At 46.7% G+C, this 19,407-nt stretch overlaps 2 pseudogenes; one reads left to right on the top strand and one right to left on the bottom strand.

The window, feature by feature from the left end:
• The first annotated feature begins 3,084 nt into the window (after positions 1-3,084).
• Positions 3,085-5,979, top strand: LOC123430676 (annotated as a pseudogene).
• A 9,881-nt stretch (positions 5,980-15,860) lies between these two features.
• Positions 15,861-17,688, bottom strand: LOC123428687 (annotated as a pseudogene).
• Positions 17,689-19,407: the final 1,719 nt, after the last annotated feature.

Below are 19,407 nucleotides of genomic sequence, written 5' to 3'. Positions count from 1 at the left end.
CCGCCGTATCCTGCCCGGGGTTCGGCGTGCAGGATGAAACAATGGAAACCGCCATCGACATGGATGACGAGCTCGACGACGCCAAGGAGGAGGAGGGGGAGGAAGAGCACGCGGAGGCGGAACTAAAACCAACGCCAAAAGCGAGAAAGAAGAAGCGGGCACCGACGCCAGGCCGACCGAACCTCACATCAAGTGGACGTCCAAGGAAGACGAGTGCCTTGCCGAAGTGTGGAAGACCGTGAGCATCGACCCGATTACCGTTGCGAATCAGAACACCAACACGTACTGGAGGAGAATCAAGATGGCGTTTGACGAACGCAAGCTGGTCGACCCCGACTTCGCCAACATCCACATGGACCGCGACGACAAGGCCATGTCGAACCACTAGGCGGCGATCGAGACGACCCGAGCCCGACTACGCCCACACCGACCCCGGCTAGTCCCGTGGCAGAGGATCCGGTCGTTTGAGTCATTCCATGTCTACAATTCCTTCCTTTTGATCGACGAACTATTGGGTGTGTTTGATCGCCGAACTGTGGCATGCTAATCGCCGACTTGTGACATGATGATCACCGAACTAGTGGTATTTTTTTGGCAGCAGGAGAGACAAGTTTGAATTTTTTGGCATGTGGGGGCAAAATCTGGGGGCGCGACTGGAAACTTGCTCGCCCCCAGGGCGGAAAAAGCGTCGGCGCAAACGCCAAAAGGCATTCTTCGGGTGCGTTGGGGGCCAAACGGCTAGAGTTGCTCTAACCACAAGGAGTACGTATTGTAGCCCAAACCGATCTCCGAGTTGTTCAAGGAGTCGTCGGACAACCTCATCACAAGAATAAAACTGGAGACCAGAATCATATTTTTTTTATTTTCACCGAGGAGGAGGCGAAAGCCCCTCAACCACCTGAATTGTATTTAATTTGCCTATAAGGCATTGCAACCTCGCAAGATAGGTTCAAGTGAACTAGAAATACAGGAGATACAAGGAAGAACAAATAAAAAACGCACACCAACAACACACATAATAGGGAGAATAAGGAAGGGAAGCACAACAAATAACACCATAGGAAAAACTGGGAGCATTGGCCAGCCAGACCAATCCACGACACTGCACCATCGATGCACGAAAGTCTCCACGCGTCCAATACTGCACAACGCCATGACACAAGACCTGTGTCGCGAGGCATAGTCAAAGGCCACGCAAGGCCGAGACGACGCCACGGCACCTGTGTGCCACCGGCATAGTCGAAGGGCATCACCTAGCAAACCATGTCGTAGCACAACATCATCGACGCAATCGAATGGCACCCCACATCCAAGACAGCACAACGTCGCGACACCACCTATGTCGGAGGTACATTCGAATGGTAATGCGAGGTCGAGACGACGCCACGTCACTTGTGTGTCAACGACGTAGCCGCATGCACCGCCAAGCAGAGATGCACCAGGGGCACTCGAGCCGACACACCCCGTCATCGATCCCAGACCGACCGTACCACCATCACCACTGACCACCCACCATCCCAAACCTCAGGCAAGCATAATGGAACAACATCTCCGAAGACAGGCGCCGCCATTGTGGTAAAAGAACGTCAAGGACGTCGCCTTCCGATCGAGGAGCTGAATCTAAGGCTCTCGTCCAGAGAATGAACAGTAGACACCAAACCAATGTATCCCACAACGGTACCTCCAAGTCCAAGGGATCCAACGCCGGTGCCGCTGGTACCGACCGAAATCAACACAGGACTTTCACCCGAAGCATCACCCGCGTCACCTGGTTGCTGAGCCACATCGCTGCCGAGACCGGAGTCACCGTAAAAAATGGCATGGCACTAGCGTGCAGCCCGAGAAGCCGCCGTCCCGGGCTGTAGATCGGTCGCACACCTCGCACGCCAGATCTGTGCAGGTCGAGAGGGGAAACCCTATTTAGCGCCACACGCGGCAGTTACACGCTAATTTTGCTAACCGGCTTGTGCAGAGCTCCGCCATGGGCCGACCCATTCAGAGATCCGGTCTGTGTTTTAGCCCGTGAACTTTTTTCCAAATCGATGAACTTTTTGGAAAATTGGTGAACTTTTTTGAAAATCGATGAAATATTTTTTTGAAATTGATGAACTTTTTTAAAAAATGGTGAACATAATTTAAAATTCGTGAACTTTTTCAAAACCACTGAACTGTTTTTAAAAATTGATGAACTTTTTATGAAAATCGATGAACTTTTTCTGAAAACCGATGATTTTTTTTGAATTCTGTGAACTTTTTGAAAATACATGGACATATTTCAAAAATTAGTAAAAAAAATATAATCATTTATCTTTTTTTGCAAATATGAATCTTTTTGAAATTCTATGAACTCTTTTTTGATTTTTAAAGGACCAACACATTTACATGGGCTAGTCCACGAGGAGGAGCGCTGAAAGCGCTGTATAGGACCTCTGGGTCGAGAGCCCGCGCCGCCCCGTGCAACCCCGCGCTCGCACACGGCACCCCCAAGCCCACCATCGCTCTGCAGCCATCGCCAGCCCACAGATCCAGGCCCGAGTCCCATGGATCCGGCCATGGACGACCGCCAACCGCGACGTGAGGCCCAGGCCCGAGCAGCCGCAGACCACCCCCGAGCGCCGCCGTGCCACAGCACGCGCCCGCCACCGCGGAGGATTTTTCCACTTCCTCCGCAGGTACGGAATCAGAGATCGAGGAAGACAAGGAGATGGGAGAGGACGGGGAGGAGATGGATGGGCTCGCGACGTGGATTTCCACTTTCATTGATCCAAAAAGTTTGGAGATTGAGGAGAAGAAGCAGAGTTGGGAGTTCTTTGACATGCGCCGTCGCGTCTTGGGATCGTGTTGGTCCTGGTTGTTCAGCGCCCCTCCCTTGGGAGACGCGAGTGAGTAAACACGAATTCATGTCACTCCTCTGCTCATTGTACCTTGGGTTGCTGCCTGTTCTTCCTTCCTGCAATCCTGCCGCAAGTGTCAAGAAAGCAAATTACTTTAGTATATACGTATATGTTGACGAGGAAGGGATTTAGTACTCTACTTGTTCCAATGGATTATCTGAATCTTCTTTTTCTATGGCTGCAGCGTCATTCAGTCCTATGCACTTCACACACACTACACCGGGACGCACCCCTGATGGTGCCTTCGTTGCCACCACCCTGCAGATCTGCTCCCTCAAAGTCGCAGAAGTAGAGGAAGCTCTTGGGTTGAAGTGGCCGTTGAGTGTGTACGGCATGGTTGCCGCCCGGGATGCCGTGGACCGCAACCGCAACATTCTCTTCCTCCGTCAAAGGGGTGACTGCCAAATACTCACTCAAAAGGTTGTACTCCACTACTCAATTTTGACCTCACGGTTTTCTCTTTACTTCTTCCATGTATGGGTCCATCTTTGTTGTTTTGTTGATTACGATTGTTGGCAAATGCAGAATTGTTATTTGAAACTGACGGGGCCGTCTCGCGCAATTGTCGCTGAAGGTCCCGTGGACTTTGAAATTCGACTGAATGTAAAGGGCAGAAGGAAGTCGGATGATAGAGTGTTGATGCGTCAGACCTTCACCTATATCAGTGATGATACCACTCTGTTAAATGACTTGTGCAAAATTATGTTCCAGTGTGCAAGATTAGAAAAGACGGTCCAGGCAACTATTGTGAGCGTTCGTGTAACAAATTGGAGGAAGAGGGCATGGCCGTTTAAACATGGTGGTCGAGTTAGCTGCTTTGCCAATGGATCTTCTGAGCCAGCTAAACCTGAAGAGGAGGTTGTACTTCAAGATCAAGTGACGGGTGATGGTTCAGATGGTTACCTTGATCTGTCAAGGCACGTTGTTTCTGTAGAGTTAAATGGGAAGCTGAAAGTCGTCATCTGTGCCTCCAAATCACGTGGTCATGTTTTCTTCCCAGCTCAGGAATGCAAAATAAGTCGAGGCATTTGTAATCTTGGCCCCTATAAAGTGGAGGTTACCGTTGCTTGGTCCCTGCTTATTCGAGACAAGCGGGATATCTCGAGGGAGGGATGCGTTGATGATGGTCGGATATCCAAGTATATTTCAAAGATGCAGAGGAGGAGGAATCACGAAGAGACAACATCAGAGACTCGGCCGGGCACGGAGACGGTTCGGGCTAAGATCTACTCCTTGCTCAATCTTATCTCCGAGAACGCCATGAAGCTGAAACGGGAGCCGAAGCTGAGGATTAGCGACTATAGCTTGGACGAGGTCCAGATCCACATGGATAACATGTACAGCGAGGTGAAGAGTTTGCTCCAAAGGATGGATAAAGTGAAGTACAAGGTGATACATTGCAATGGATTGAATGGAATCTTCAGTGGGCTGGATGAGCTCTGCACCCAGTTGGATCAGATGGGATATCTTAGTTACAAGGGTACCTTGAAATCCCAAACCACAAAGACAAAATTGGAGATAGAGGAAGCCAAGGAGATGGGAGATGATGCCAAGATGGACAAGGCGCAGGCTAATGAGGAGTTCTTTGCTACGTATTTCAGGGGCTGGGTATCGAATTGATCCAGATCCCATGGTACCTTCACAGAGACGAGTGAGTAAACATTCGTTCGCGCTACTTATCTGCTCACTGTTCGTTGCGTTTCTTCTTTCCTACTGCATGTATCAAGCAAGCAGACTCCCTCATTCTTTAATAAGGGAAGCTATTTATTTCCTTTACACCTAGTGGCCGGTTGAATTCTCTAAATAGTCTTCTTTTTCTATGGCTGCAGCGTCGTTGAGTCCTATGCACTATACACACATTACACCGGGACACTGCCCAATGGTTTCTCTCGCTGATAGCACTCTGCAGATCTACTCCCTCAAAGTAGCAGAATTAGAAGATGGTTCTGGCTTGAACTGGCCACTGGAAGTGTACGGCGTGGTTGCTGCAAGAGACGCCGTGGATCACAATCGCAACATTCTCTTCTCCCGTTCAAGGAGTAACTGCCAAATACTCACTCGAGAGGTCCGTATAGTATTTCTCTACTTTCTGTTTCCTTATCCGTTGATTAGTTATGAACAGATGCATTTAGAAATACGCATGTATTTGCTTTGAACTAAAACCACGACAAGAATTATGGAACAGAGGCAGTTGTTAAGAATAGATATCAAGCAGCCATTGTCCAGTAAACTTCTAGGCTTCTAGCTTAGCAAAACTGATCAATGAATGGTGAATGCAGGATCCCTTTTTGCGCTTGACTGGCCCATCTCGTGCGATTGTGAGCCAGGAACCTCTTCATGTGGAAATCGAGCTGAACGTGAAGGGCAGAACGAAGTCTGAAGATAGATCGTTGATGAGTCGTGTCTGGTATTACAGCGGTGGTCATTGTGGGTTGGGTACTCTATATACACCTCTCAAAGGGGACTTCTGCACAATGGCGTTAAGCTCAGAGGAAGTTTATAAATCAGTCCAGGCAACTATCGTGGGTATTCGTGTCTGTGTTCCTGAAGAGACACCAAATCTTTTTAAAAATGGCGGCCGAGTTGTTTGCTCCTCCCTGCCTAGGAGGAGAGCCAAGTTGCCTGATTCTGAACACACGACTGACCCCTCGTTTAGACAAGTTGTGCTGCAAGATGGAGCAATGGCTAGTTGTTCAATGGGTTACCTTGATCTGTCAAGGCATGTTGTCTCTGTGAAATTGTGTGGAATGCTTGAAGTTTTCATAGAGGCCAATTCGCAATCTGGGGCTCTTGCTGGTCATGTATCCATCCGGGCCAGAGATTGCAATATTAGTCAGGATGTATGTCACCTTGGTGACACTCAGCTGGAGATAACTGTTGCTTGGTCCCATCTTGTTCGGGACAAGCTGTGGATCACGAGCGAGGCAAATGAGGAACTTCGATGATGCCCAGGCGACATGATAGCCTTCAGACTATATTCACTTTCGTTTACAAACTGGATTTTTTTGTTCTTTACTCGAATATTTTGTTTATATGCAAAAATAGAGTACAGAGTGCAAGTTTACAAACGGAACTCTGAAAGTCAGTAGAGCATGCCGCAAAAAACAAGCATAGCGGTCATGATCCATTGATGCCTTTGGCTGTATTAGGACATCTCCAACACTCCACATTTCAAACCGGATTTCAACAAACTAGACGAATACCATGCAAACAAGATGATTTTCATCTAAATCAGAGCACATTCATTACATTTTTTACATATTTCAACTAAACTTAGCGGACTGGGCTATTCTAACCAAGTCAAAATGATCGCCGGCTGCGGTGATGCCCGTTTCCCATGACATGTCTTCCCATGTCCGGCAGCCAGCTCACCACACGATCGTGAGCCCCGGAAAGTGAAGTTTCAGCGGGAGGGGAAGAATAGCGGCCCCTGCCTCCGTGAAATGGGCAAGCTCATCGGCTGTGAGGCCCGAAAATACAGTGACGGCGGCCTTCCTAGGACCCAAGCGGCGGTGGCCTCCCATGTTTTATTCTTCCTCGCTATCGACGACGGCGACCATCGACGTGTGGGCCTCGTCATGGTGGCGGCGGTGCACAAAAGGTTGTGGTGGTGTGCCCGATCGGAATTGGTGACACCCACGATCTCGTCCTCAAACTCCTCTTCCATCGTGTCGATGTCTAATGATGTGTGATATTTATACACTCATCACATCGTTGTTTAAATCAGATAATCTTAGAAATACTGAGAAAATTAATCCCATATTGCCATAATGACCAATGAATGTGAGAGATTGTGCACCCCTTTGTTTAAACTGTTTCTACAAGAAAAGAGGTCAAATATGAAGACAAATCATCACTTAGAAGGAAACATGAAAAATAAAGAAAGAGGAAAGGAACTTTTGGGAGGGGGGGGGGGGGGGTAGCACTACCAGACGAGCGCTCGGGTCCAACCCTCCAACATTTATAAAGGGCACAACACCAGAATCACAACAAAACATCGAGGAGAGAGTCGAGAACATAACACAAATCAGTTGATAAACCTAGCCACTACGATTTCCCATGTGGCCTCCATAGCCGCCACCATCACCATCATTGCAGCAATTCTTTTCCACTTAGGCATACTTGTAATCATGTATCACATCGGTCAACCATTGTAAGACAGATTATCACTAAAGAATTCATCTTTACGTCTTCTCTGATGATTCCTTCTTGCGATATGATCGTCGTGTGAGAGTAATTCGGCAAGGCAATGGATTGAGGCATATCATTGAAATCTGGTGTATTTTTATGAGGGAGCGATGAAATGACTTTGAATTAACGTCATGTATTTGTTCGATTGCAAAGAGTTGTCTCTTGTCTCTTTCTCGTTCTACGACTCCGCAGATACCCAACAACCAAGAGTTTGATCAAGGAGGAGGTTAGGAGCAAGGAGGACACAAACTTAATCATCGGGGATTCATGAGGTGTGGTCATTAAACACCTAATGCTTTTATTTGAATTACATTCTCGGGCCACGTGTAGCTGTCATCATGAGTAGAAAATTATTTATGTAGGAAAATAATGAGGTCAATGAAATGATGAAGCTCATGTATCAATTCCCATGTCTCCACGTAAGCCTAAATAATCATGACGATTACTTGCTTACTGGAACATATTTCGTCTCAACGGTACCGTGACCAATGAACAAACAAAATTTGCAGAAGAATGTTGAAATCTTAGATGGGCCTAAGGCCCATGAGACAATTTCAGAAATCTTCAAGCCCATGTAGGTGGTGGCATGACAAGGGATGGTGGGAAGTTTAGTCACACCTTGCTAGTGGAGGGGCAGTTGGATCCCTTTATAAGGGTCTCTCTTCTACATGCTATTGGAGCATGAGAAGAGAAGAGGCCCTCGCGCACTCCTCCTCCGTCGCGCCGCGTCGTGGGTTGCAGGAATGAGCCTAGCCAAGCTCATACCTACACGCTTATTTTTGTCGGTCAGGAACGAAGAATACGTAACGGACGCGCCACGATTCGAGACGTCAGATCATGGGTTGTTACTGACTCGGACGTGGTTCCAGCCCACGTCTCTCCACCCGTCCGCTTATATAAGCAGGGTTAACGCCGACCCTAGCCATCACGAGATTAGATCGACTCTAACTCACGCGCTCGTTCCTTTTGTTGCTGCTGCCGCCGGCGACTCCGTCCCGTGCAGCGCATACACGGTCGACGGGAGAGCAGGCCTCCGAACCCCTGCCTCTCCGGATCATGTACGGGAGAGGGGCGATTAGGTTTTTGGGGAATGATCACGCCATTGCTCGCCTCCGTCCGTATGCTTCATCTACATCTGCGTCGCCTTCGCCATCGCCATGTCTTCACCAACCGAAGCCGACCGTCTCGTCCGCGAGAAGGCCGAAGACGAGAAGAAGGCGGCAGGGGATGCTACCACCGCCACCACTGCTGCTATGGCCAACAGGCCGATCGAAGGGTATAACTCGTTTATCCTGCTCCTGTTTATTTTAGTCCTAGTAGTACTAGCTATATGCGTAGATGTTTCTACTATATGCGTAGTACTTGCTAGTCTGCTCCGTAATCAGTACATCATGAATCTAGTCGATGCCATGTTAGTGATTATTTCGTGGATTAATCTATTCGGAAAATTGCCTATTTACTCAAGAATCCGAAAACCTAATGTGTGTAGGAATTTTTCGAGTAGTGGTTTTGTTGGTGCACTGAAACCGGATAAGTTTACCAGTACTTATGGCTCACAACTATGAATGTGTTCTGGGTAGCTGGTGTGACTCCTACGGGAACACTCAATCCTGAACACGAGAAGACGTTCAAGGAGGCCACCGTCTTCTTTCTTGGAGCAGATTTAAGCGTGATCGGAGATAAGATGGTTGATGCATATTTTCATGTGCACGTTGCCAAAGAATTGTGGGAGGCACTCGAATCTAAATTCGGGGCCACCGATGCTGGGAGCAAGATGTATGTTATGGAGCACTTCCATGATTACAAAATGGTTGAGAATTGTTCTGTATTGGAACAAGCTCAGGAGATAATATGCATTGCTAAAGAACTTGAGGTTCTAAAGTGCGATTTATCGGGCAAATTTGTTGCGGGGTGTATAATCGCTAAGCTCCTTAATTTCTGGAGGAACTTTGCTACCACTCTGAAACATCAGAGGCATGAATTCTCAATATAGGATATCGTCGACCATTTGAGTATTGAGCAGAACTCGAGAGCAAAGGACTCGCACGGAAAAAACGGTCGAAGGTCCTTCTGTTGACAATATGGTACATCGGAGGAACTTCAATTCCCACAAGCCCAAGGTGAAGAATTTTGTCCAATAGAGTACCGACTTTAAGAAGAAGGGTAAGAAGACCTTCAAGAAGAATAAGAAGGGAGATGGTTGCTTCAATTGTGGTTCTGAGGAACATTGGGCCAGTAAGTGTCCAAACTAGTATGAGAAGCCGGGGCAGGACTTCAAATCTGCCAATATGATTGTTAGCAACAACGAAAGTGGTGCATCTGGGTGCAATAATTTGTTTACTGTATTTCCAGTTTGTCAGTCTATCGATTGGTGGGTGGACACAGGTGCAAATATTCAAGTGTGTGTTGATATCTCATTGTCCTCTTCTTACTAGGTCACATGCCAAGGGTACGTATTGATGGGGAATGGCGCGAGTGCTTCTGTTCTTGGTGTTGGCACGGTCGATCTGAAGTTTACTTCGGGAAGGATCGTGCAGCTGAAGAACGTGCACCACGTCCCCGACATTAAGAAGAACCTCGTTAGTGTCTCTCTTCTGTGTAGAGAAGGGTTTAAGTTGGTCTTCGAGTCTAATAAAGTAGTTGTTATGAAATATGGACTTTTTGTTGGTAAAGGTTATGAACGCGGAGGCCTGTTCCACCTTTCCCTTGCAGATTTTTGTAATAAAGTCGTGAACAATATTCATTCGAGTGTTAATGAATCTGAAGTTTGGCATTCACGTCTTTGTCACATAAGTTTCGGTGTTATGTCGTGGCTAGCAAAACTGAATTTAATCCCGAGTTTCACTTTAGCCAAAGGTTCTAAGTGCCATTCGTGTGTGCAAGCAAAGCAACCTCGCAAGCCTCACAAGGCTGGAGAGGAGAGACACTTGGCGTCATTAGAACCCATACATTCTCATCTTTGTGAGATGAATGGTGTGTTGACTAAGGTGAAAGAAATATTTCATGACATTGATAGATGATTCCACTAGATATTGCTATGTGTATCTGTTAAATACTAAATATGAGGCTTTACGCTACTTTAAAATCTATAAGGCAGAAGTTGAGAATCAACTTGAAAATAAAATTAAACGAGTCCGATCTGATCGTGGTGGAGAGTACTTCTCAAATGAATTTGATTCTTTTTGTGCGAAACAGAACATTATTCATGATAGGACGCCTCCCTATTCACCCCAGTCAAACGGGGTTGTCGAACGAAAAAATCATACTCTAACTGATTTGGTTAACGCCATGTTAGATACATCGGGTTTATCCAAGGCATGGTGGGGGAGGCTATATTGAGTGTGTGTCATGTCCTGAATAAGGTTCCTACAAAAGATAATGAGGTCACACCCTATGAGGAGTGGTCAAAGAGAAGGACAACCCTCTCGTACTTACATACTTGGGGCTGGTTGGAAAGTTAATGTGTCGATCCCCAAAAAGTGTAAGCTTGGACCAAAGACTGTGGTCTGCGTTAATTTGGGATACGCTAAGAATAGTGTTGGCTATAGATTTCTAATAGTGAAATCTGAGGTACCTGACGTGAAGGTCGGTACGATAATGGAGTTGAGGGATGCTACATTCTTTGAGGATATTTTCCCATGAGAGATATGTAAAGCACTTCTAGACAGGAATTTGAGGAAATATCCGAGCCTGCCATTCCTATGGAATATTATGAACAAACACATGATGAAAATCCTGAGGAGGATGACGAGGAAACCCTTGGTAGGGTCAAGATACAAAGGACTGCAAAGACCTTTGGTGATGATTTATTCGTATGCCTCGTGGATGATAATCCCACTTCTATTTCAGAAGCGTATGCATCTCCAAATGACGACTACTCGAAAGTTGCGGTCCGTAGCGAGATGGATTCCATTATGGCTAATGGGACATGGGAAATTATTGATCGTCCCTATGGTTGCAAACCATTGGGATGCAAGTGGGTGTTCAAAAGGAAGCTTAGGCCCGATGGTACAATTGAAAAGTACAAGGCTAGGCTTGTGGCTAAGGACTATGCCCAGCAAGAAGAAGAAGATTTCTTTGACACTTATTCACCTTCGCGCACACACAAATTCCATACTTGCACAACAATATTTCGTACTCACCTATCTCAAGAGAGAGCACGGTGATGAGATCGGTGTCGCTTGGGGATGACGTGGACAAATATACTTATTGCTCCTTCATTAATGAGAGGGGGTAGTTAGCTTAGTTCATTTAATGAGTGCGGGAGATATTAGTGATTAAGTAGTAGATCTACTTGGAGGAAGATGAGTCTAACTAGTGGAGAGGGAGAGGGACAAGAAAGCAAGTGAGGAAGAGAGGAAGAGGATCCTTTAATGTAGATGGTGGAGGGGCAAAGAAGGGAGAGATGAGAAGGAAGCAAGCTAGGAGAGGAAGGGGGAGGGGAGAAAGTGAGAAAGCTAGATGGAAGGGGTGAAAGGGAGAGGGGAAGGGGGAACATAAAGGTGGCTTCTATGCTTAGTAGTAACGTGTGCCCTCAGGCACCCGTGCTACTACCAATTAAGTGGGGCTCACCATTTGGCCTTGTCTACACGTAGTAGTATCACGTGTTTTATACCCCGCACTACTACTTGGTTTGTCCTAGGGGCACGGTGAGGACCACCTAGTAGTAGTGTGAGACTATCGTGCCCACGCTACTACTATGCTTTACCAGTAGCACACTCTTTTTATCCGCGCTACTACTATCTAGCAATAGCGCGAGCCAATTGACCCGCGACACTATTAGGTGGTTTCCTATAGGGATTTTCCTAGTGGTAGTAATTTCACTAGTGCCAACTCTCAACATCATTACCATAATTAAAACACGTGATAATCCATCAAAGTGCAGCAAAGAATCATTCCAAAGTTTCTATTTTTATCGAAGAAAGTAGGATGAAATCATTAATTTAGGTGTGCTTAACAGCAAACCACCTTAAAGTTGTATTTCTAATCTTGATCTATTGAACAACCCACGAAGTGCCACGGATACTCCCATAAGTCATACTATGACAACACCATATGATAATATCGTTCAATCTTTATGCTAAAAGTGTCCCCAATGTCACTATGGTATCTGAAAGAACATGAGAGAGAGAGAGAGAGAGACCACATAGCTACTAGTACATACGCTTAGCCCGAGGATGAATTACTTATGCATTACCATGAGAACAGAGAAGAAGTTGGTGGTGATGATGATGGCCATCGAAGGAAAGGGGGAAGGGAACCCCTCCTTCTTCTTCCTTGGCCCTCCGGGAGAGAGGGAGCTCTCCCCTAGATTGGATCTCTGTTTTTGCTTCTGTTTTCTGGTCGAGCACCGTTTCTTTTATAGTCAGAGATCCGTAACTCTAACTGGGCTAAAATTTTGAGGGTTTTTTCATAAAATTATCTTCCTTGTGGTGAAAGAAGGGCTCCAACCGACTTTAGCAGCCACCACACGGGCCCACGGCGTGCCCAGGGGGCGTGCCCGCGCCATGAGGACATGTGGGGCCTTGGGCACCGCCTTGCGTTGATTCCTTCGCCCAAAATCACATATATTTCAGGGAAAAATCATATTAAATCACGAGGGTATTTTGACCTTCATATATATTGATTTTCTGTAATAAAAAAAAGCAAAAAAGCAACAACTCGCACTAGGCGCTAGATTAAGAAATTAGTCCAAAAATATATATAAGTGCACCAAAAAATATAATTGACATTAATATAGCATGAAAACTTCATAAATTCTAGATGTGTTGGAAACGTATCACGGGATTATAGATACGTTGCTTACCCCCTTTGTAGTCGATGATCCGCCCATGCTGGAGACGAGAAGGATAACAAAGTCAGAGACGAAGGAAAGAAGCATGTCCATCTGCCGGAGATTGAAGTCGATGTTGCCGCTTTTGCAAACCTGAGTCGCCATCACAGTCGGTGCCAAGAACTGAGGCTAGGTTTGTCCTAGCGATAGAAGTGAATGAGTAAATTGGGGGTGATGCTAGATATCGCGCCATCCCACGCTGCCAGATTTCCGTCTCCCGACATCTCTACGCACATTTCCCTTGCACCATCGTGTATGTTGTGCCTCCCTTTTGCGCTATATTCAACCTGACTCGCTAGAAATGACCGATTCAAGTGTTCTTAGCGAGCTAGTCTTTGGACTGCTTTAAGGTTCGTGCATGTGCGAGCGGTACCAACCGTGTTTCTCTTGCATCCAGTGGGATGTTGGGGGGTGATGCGCCTACCAAACTTTCAATGTGAAATGAAACATAACCCTACTCTTGACACATGTATTTTTTTTCAGTGATCTTATCGTTCTGCAGTACATCTTTTTTTTTGTGCTGACTAGAGCTATCATGCAAACCAATCATAACTCATATGGTTAGGTTACTTGTCGTGAAACCAGCCCACCAAGATTTAAGTCATAGACTTGGCATTGTCTATTTTCTGGATTTATTTAACCTTTCCAACTATGTTTGTTCAGTGAGGAGACATGACTTCGTCTTTGTAGGTCGTTTGAATACTCATTTGTCACTTGTTGGTCCTTCTGAATCAGCCTCTGCATAGAATAACATGGCTACACGTCTGCTTAATCACAATAGTCGTACTGTAAAGCTTCATTCCACGCCATTGCATCATTACACCGCTCAGCACCCGCAAAAAAAAACATGCACGATATATCATGAATCAAGTCCATAGAAAAATATTGTACTCCCTTGAGTCACTTATTTTGAGACGGATGGAGTATATGTTTAGAAACATCATTCAACAATCAATTTAAAACTATACTCTGTCTGTTCCAAAATACTCTAATCAAACATATACACTAATATACTAATATACTAAGTATACACTAATATACACTAATAGATCCGATCAATTTAAAACACTATACGCTAGTATAAAGTATATTAGTGTTTTTTAAATCAAACATATGCATGTTTGACTAAGAGGGTGTTTGGTTAGGTTGTGGGCTGTGGAGAAGCTGTTGTGAGCTGTGGGAAAGCTGTTGTGCCAGGAAAGCTGCTGTGAGGAGTGTTGTCGTTTGGTAAACTAGTTGTGTGAACTGTGGTTTTCGAGTAAATGTCTGGAATACCCCTGAGATGCTGAGACGGTGTATATGTATGGTAATAATCTATTTTTTGACATGGCACTAATTTTTAGTTGATGCATGTATTTTGGAGGTAATTAAAATGTGATAATTGCTAACATTGTTCATATATAACATTAGTTGTTCATACATCATCATGAACATTGTTCATATATCACTGTCCACATATTTATACCAAAATATACTTTCTATTTCCTACATCTACACCAAAAGACATTACTTGTTCATACATCATCAGTCAAATATCTATGAACACGGGCGGCGGTCTCCTGCGGCGGGCGACGCGAGGGCCGGCCCTCTCCGGTGGCGAGCGAGGCAACACGGGCGAGGGTCGTCCGTCTCCGTTGGCGAGCGAGGCGAACACGGGCGAGGGCCGGCCGTCTCTGGTGACGAGCGACTCGAGGAGCACGAGCGAGGGAGGGCGGGCGCCGGCGAGCGCGGTCTCCGGCGAAGGACACGGCTGGCCACGAGAAACCCTAGGGCCGCCCTTGCTTCATCCCCTGTGTGTTGTGGGGGATAATGGGTGGGGGGGAAACAGAACGAGGGATTTCACGTTTATATGGGAGGGACAGTTTTTATGTAATTACAGCGAAGTGCCAGGGGTAGGATGGGCGTGGGATCGATCCACCACGAGGGAAAGCTGTCAAAGCTGCTCGGGACCAGCTTCTCCACTCGCATGTAAAAAATCTGCAGCTGAGGTCAAAAATCTCCATACTTTTGGCTCTTTCCCAAAAAAAAATTCTGGTTGGAGAATAATGCACGGATCTCAAAGATCAATGTGGGGAAGATAGCTCTAGCACCACACGTGCATGTACAAAATCCACTCTCCCAACAAAGTAGCAATAAAACACGGTCAAAGAAAACTGTAATAGCATAAGGCGTCAATCTATACCTCTATACCTAATAATAAAGCGGCTATTGTTTTCGTCGAAAAACCCACCACGTCATTTTTATAAAAAAACCTCTGTAATTTTTGTTATCCAACCCGCAGTTCAAAACTGTTTTGTTCATAAACGACACAAGCGCACCCGACCCAAGCGCACCTAATAATCTTATCTTATCTTATCTTATCTTCTACCCTAATAATAAAGCGCGAAGAGCTTCTCTCGTCCATCGATGGCGTTTTTGCAAAAACACCCCTCTGTTTCTTTAAAATCAACCCGCGGTCCCTGTGTAAGTGCATCTGAAAAAACGTTTTCAGGGACCGCATCTTCAGCTCGCGATGCGGACGGCCGGGCCGACACTGGGAGGCGCGGGAGGCTGGGCCGACACTGGGAGGCGCGGGAGGCTAGCGGGCAGGGGCGGCGCGGCGACGGGGATGGCCGGGCCGGAGCACGGCGAGGCCGGGGACGAGATCCCACTTGCGACCAATCCTTTTTGCCCCTGTCTCTCCCCGCCTCGCCGTCCCGTATCTTTTCTTAGGAAGGCGGCGAGATCTGGCCGCGTCCTCGCGCAGGTGAGGCGTCGGACCGCCGGTGGCCACGCCGAATCCGCCTGCAAGAAGACTCAATCAGTCAGTCGGCCTCTTGGATCTAATCAAAGCAGAGGAAGCAACAAGAAGCAGAGCAAAGCCAGCAATCCGTCGGAATCGATGCACCGCCACCGGAGAAAAAGACGAAAAAGAGCAGGTAGAAGAAGATGAAAATAGCATACTACATACATGAGGTCTTTGCGCCGACGTGTCCGAGGAAGGCGCACAGCTCCATCATCTGCATGTCGATGTCGCCGGTGGTGCAGAAGCCCTGGTTCTCGAAGAGGGAGGCGGCGGTGACGAAGGCCTGGTAGTCCCAGAAGCCGACGGCCTTGGCGACGGGGAAGTTGCGCTTGGCGAAGAGGTTCTCGAATTGCTACACCTTGAAGAAGTCGGTGATGGTCTGGTTGCAGCAGTACTTGGTCCCGGAGCACTCCCACCCCTGCTACATGCCTCGATGGTGGCGTTTCTCTCGAAGTTTGACGTCATGGATCTCCACATCTCCAATTTGAGCAAGCAGATTGAGTCGACGCAGAAGGATGACATCCACCACAGGCACCCGCTGGTTCCACTGACAAGAACAACATCACCAGCTCGTCAAGATCCGCGATTTGCCAACAAGTTTCCTCCCATGCTGAAGACACCGGAGGTGGTGCCAACAAGTTTCCTCCCATGTTGAAGACACCGGAGGATCACCCAGTCGCACACATACGTCATGGAGCCCATCTCACAGATGGAGCCATGGGACCGTGACCAGGAACCCGAGCAGGAACAAGTTCAGGAGCAAACCTGAGCAGGAACAACAGGCTGCAATTCAGTGCAAGTTAGTGGATGATTTTGGTCTTGATCGACAGTTAAGAGATTTTGTCATGGCAATGGCTGTGTTTTCATTGCGGAGATAAGTATAGCAAGGAGCATCAATGTAAGAAGCTGATGCAGTCATTCACAATCCAGGTGTGCGGATATTGTGAAGTGTTAACTGAAGATTCACTGCAGGCTCTTGAATTATTAACTGAAATGGTTGCAGCAGAGTGCTTTCCGTCGTCCTTGTATGCAGTGCCTTGTGTTGAATCTGGTGAAACAATCATACTGAAACATTAGTGGGGGATCAGATCATGCTCACGCTAATCGACTCCGGTAGTAGTCAATTCGAGACGGGTTCCAGTAACTCGGAAGGGCATTTGTGTGGCTGAACAAGTGGCACTTCTGATCATGGAACAGCTGAACCAGGTATTAAAGGGCAATGACATGGGGCCAATGGCCATTGTCAATTTCATTACCCAACAACGTCTCCAATTACCATTCTAGAACTGACTCAACGTCTCACATAGTTCCGTGACATAATTCCAGAGCTCGAAGTGGCAGCACCACCACCAGTCTCCTCTCCCACCGGTGACGAACACGAAAAGACAGACTTACAAGAGGGAGGTCAATAGAGCATTACCTATGAAACCAGGGCCCTATGTCCAAAAAAACAAGGTCGGCCAGGGGCCTCATGTGCGCGGTGCGTGACAATTTTCACGCCAACCGCTGTCAGGGTGCGGCGTGTGACGGCAAAACATAGAAAACCAGGCGGCTGGCCGGTTCTTATGGCCTATGTGACCTAACTACACCCGCGACGCAAGTTCTGTAATGGGTTATTTGAAAAACATATTTTAAGATTTATCTACTTTTTTAATGGCACATATTTTAAAAGAAGTGTGAATAATATTTTTTCATTTTCATGATTTTTTAAAATTGCTAAACCTGTTAAGCATGGGAACACTTTTAATATTTAATGCACATTTATATGAATGGTCTGAATATTTTTCTAAATTGTGCGAACAAAGTTTTGTTACTCCATGCCCCCATCACAGTAGTTCGTTGCACACCTTCTCCTGCGACTCCTTGAGCTTCACCTTCCACGTCCCCGCCGTCAGGATCAGCGCCAGCGTGCCGCCTATTAGCACCGCCGCCGCCCCCAGCAGCAGCACCGTCACCACGATCTTGTTCCGCGTCTTCCGCTTCATCTTCTTTCCCTTCTTCTTCTTCCTCTTCTTCTCCTCCGGCAGTCAGAGCAGCTCAGCTCAGCTCCGGCGGTCAGAGAGGCTCAACTCAGCTCAGCTCAATCTGGATCTTGCTTCTTCTTGGGAGCTCGGGTGCTCGATCTAGATTGCTTCAGTGGTTCGGCGTGATCTGGATCTTTGGGGAATGCGGTAGCTCGTGGCAGGGATCTGGTGAGGAGATAAAAACTGAGAGTGGGGATGAAAGCGAAGTTGCAACCGCGCGGCGCCGACCGAGGGAGGGAGGAGTGGTGTCGGACTGTCGGTGGCGGGAGGGCCGTGAAGCAAGAGGGAGGGAGGAAGACGGGAAGAGCTGCAATACAGCTGGTCCAGTAGGTAAGACATCCGGAAGCATATTTGAGCCTGAGGTCAGCCTATACTTATAATTTATGTACATGCACCTTTTCATCCAGGAATCTGAACATGTTCTTCTTCCTTTCTCATGTTATGTTTCAGTTGTGTGTGCCTACTGACTTTTGTTTGATGTCACAGGGTGGTCACGCTCCAGAGGTTACTGGATCACCAACTGAAAAGGCTATACTCTCTTGGGGGTTGCAGGTATGGCTTCTCGTAGTAGCGTCAGCCTATATTCTCTGTGTCTCCTGCTTGGTAGCCATGATCTGTATATTCAACGGCTTGGTATGAAATTCAGTGAAACAAGATCGAAATCCTCCATTCTTCAAGTCTTCCCGTTCAATTCAGAGAAAAAGCGAGGCAAGGTTGTTGTGCAAGTAGTAATTCATTTTTATCTGCAGTAGTGACAATTAAGTCCTTCTATTCCTTCGAAATCAACCCGCAGTCCTATAGTAAGTGGAAAAAATGTTTCGTCATCTGGGTCGTGGCGTCCTTCCTCGCTCCTCCACCTCCCCCGCCGAAGTCCTCGTCCCCGCTCGCCGCGCCCGCAGAGGTGGACGGAGAGGTGGGCTATGTGGACGGGGAGGGAGGGGATCGCGGGGTCCGGATCTAATCCTAACTCAGGTCCATGCGCCCGCACCTCTTGGCTTCTTCCTCCTCTCTCCCTCTCCTCTCTTCCTTCTTTCTCGCAGGTGGCTGCCATGGTCGACCTCAGCCCGGAGCTCTCCGTGGATGGAACCGCCGGCCCCGTCTTCGATCAGATCCGGGCAGGGTGAAATAAGGTAAAACTATATCAAATTTGTCACCGGAGTAAAGTTTGAAAGAAAACAAGCTAGATATATGCTACAACACTTTGGGCATGATTCCCAATCTATTCCTTCTTGTGCAATATAAAGTCAGAAATATTGTTCGAACAAACTAAAGGCTGAAGGTTTAGCTTTTTATTGTAATTGCACAAAATGGATGACAATGCTCAATTAGTCATCGTAGAGGATTTTGATAACCGACCTTTAAATAAAAACTCTTATAAAGAAAGCAACCAACTATCTACAAAAAAAGTTTTAAAATGTTCATAGTTTTACATATGTATGTTCAAACTATTTTTGTTTCAAAAAAGTCTGTTTGTAATTTCTAAAATAAAATAAAATTCCCAAAAGTATTTTTTTAAGAAACATCTGTTCAAAAAATGTTCTTTTACGAAGAAATGTTTCACTTTTCATAAAAACGTGACATGTTTAAAAAGTGTTCCAGTTCTTATCAAAATGTAGATTTTTATTAAAAATAATAAAATATCCATGTTTTCGCCGGGCATTTGTACTAGTAGGGAAAAAA

This window comes from Hordeum vulgare, chromosome 2H, assembly GCF_904849725.1.
Source record: "Hordeum vulgare subsp. vulgare chromosome 2H, MorexV3_pseudomolecules_assembly, whole genome shotgun sequence".
Lineage (NCBI taxonomy): Eukaryota > Viridiplantae > Streptophyta > Magnoliopsida > Poales > Poaceae > Hordeum > Hordeum vulgare.
The sequence above is the reverse complement of the archived record's forward strand: the minus strand, read 5'-3'. Positions and strand labels throughout refer to the sequence as shown.